We start from the raw sequence: 1,909 nt of genomic DNA on the forward strand, positions 1-1,909 counted from the left end.
TATTCCACATTCAATCTCATCATTATCCAAATATCATTGAAAGGCTACGTCACTTAAAATATAAAAGTGGAAGCTAGAAAGTGGAATGTTGTGCAAGTTCTGTTTTGATATCATTTCATTACAACATGGAACACAAAATGAGACATTACACACATTACAAAAAGGAAAAATTCATCCCACAGCATAAGGCTCTGTTTCAGTAGCACATTTGCATAACCAATCACCCATCAAAGTAAACCGAAGCAGTTCACTCTCTGATAAACTCGGATGGCATCTAGTCCTCACTTATTCTTCAGGTTCCTTCTTTCGGATTAACCTTGAAGCAAATGGTGAATCCATGGAGAATTTATGTGAAGCTTTCTATACTCATGGGGTCACACGGTTTAACAAAAGGTCCTTTGGATTTTGATAAATAAACCCGTACATTAACCAAACAGCAGCGACATATCAGCTCTGCACAGCTCACAAGTCAGTCCAACAATTCACAATCCTGCACAAAACAGATTCAAGAAAATCATCAAAGAAAACCAGTTCACACATCTAAACAAAATTATTCATATCCATTAACTATTAACCTATTTCTAAACCTCTCCCTAACCGTTTTCTAACTAACTTCTAACAGAATTATAACAACCTAGAAAGTCTCTAACAGATTGATAACCGATTTCTAAACTACAATAACCAACTCAATCTCTCACCCTTAAGATCATAACAGAAACCTCTCAATCCAAGGGCTCACAATGACTCTCCTCTAACCGAATTCTAACTTCCTAACAGAATGAGGATCTAACAGAAAAGTCAGAGGAACTCACCTATATATGATCACCTTCTTCTGCAGCTTCAGCCTCCCTCTCTATTCATCATTCACCCTTCACTCTCATCTTCAACCCTCCACCACTTCACGTTTTTTTCTTCTCTTCCGGAACCACTCTGTTTCCACTCTCTCACCATTTCATCACCAGCTCCACAACCCTTCTTGATTGACCTTCTTCTTCACCTCTGAACCATCACTCTCTCTTCATCTCTGAGCCACTCTCAATCCTCTCCAATGACATTCTTCAATCTTCTTCAATCATCTTCAATCACCAAGGAAAATTCAGAAAAAAAAAAGAGAAGAGAAAATCGGATAACAGAAGAAGAAAATCGATTGGGACTAACCTTATAACAGAAGAACCTTCATATTTTTTCTCTGATTCGATCTGCAACATCTTCGTCATCACCATAACTCCTTCAAACGCATCCGTATCAACCTCCACACTTCAAACCTCTTGATTTCGATTCATCGCACATCTTCATCAATCACCAGAATCGTTCATCATCTTCATGAGTCATCATCATCTTCATTAACGTTTCAATCATCAATCCTCCAAATTCGCCAGAAGAGTCTTCTTTCATCTCCACCGTGAACAACGACATCATCTTCGCGTTACTCTTCACAAACTTCGACGCTGAACATCACTACTCGCAACATCGTTGAATCATCATCTTCATCTTGATCTTTCCTTCAACATCACCGCCAAACGCACAAAGAAATCAAGAAGAATAAGAGGGAGTCTTCGCCGTTTTGCTTCGATCGGAGGGGGAGGCATCGGTGCCGTTTTGCTTCGATCGGAGGGGAAAGTTTCTTCGCCGTTTCTGTTTGAGAGAAGGGGAAAGTTTCTTCATGAAGAATCCCAAAGGTCACACCGAACCCTAATCCCTTTTGATTTTCCTGATTGAATTAATACATTAATTTGCATAAAGTTTTTAATTAAGTATAACTAGGTCTGAGTATTATGTGAATGATTAATAATAGAAATAAAATAAAATTCTGGTAATTAATTGTTAATTAGGGATAATTGGATTAACATAAATCATAGTGGACCAAACAAAAATCCATCTTGGGCCATGTTCATTCTACACCCCCTGA

The 1,909-nt window shown here is 38.3% G+C and overlaps 1 long non-coding RNA gene across 1 annotated transcript; it reads right to left on the reverse strand.

Moving 5' to 3' along the window:
• On the reverse strand, window positions 1-1,700 carry LOC131640623 (uncharacterized). Its single transcript, XR_009295296.1, has 3 exons — window positions 1,159-1,700; window positions 813-1,076; window positions 1-490 (listed from the first exon to the last, which is right to left on the reverse strand). It is a non-coding gene; the product is annotated as an uncharacterized LOC131640623 (long non-coding RNA).
• Between the last annotated feature and the right edge of the window lie 209 nt (window positions 1,701-1,909).

This window comes from Vicia villosa, unplaced genomic scaffold (genome assembly GCF_029867415.1).
Source record: "Vicia villosa cultivar HV-30 ecotype Madison, WI unplaced genomic scaffold, Vvil1.0 ctg.003240F_1_1, whole genome shotgun sequence".
Taxonomy (NCBI): Eukaryota; Viridiplantae; Streptophyta; class Magnoliopsida; order Fabales; family Fabaceae; genus Vicia; species Vicia villosa.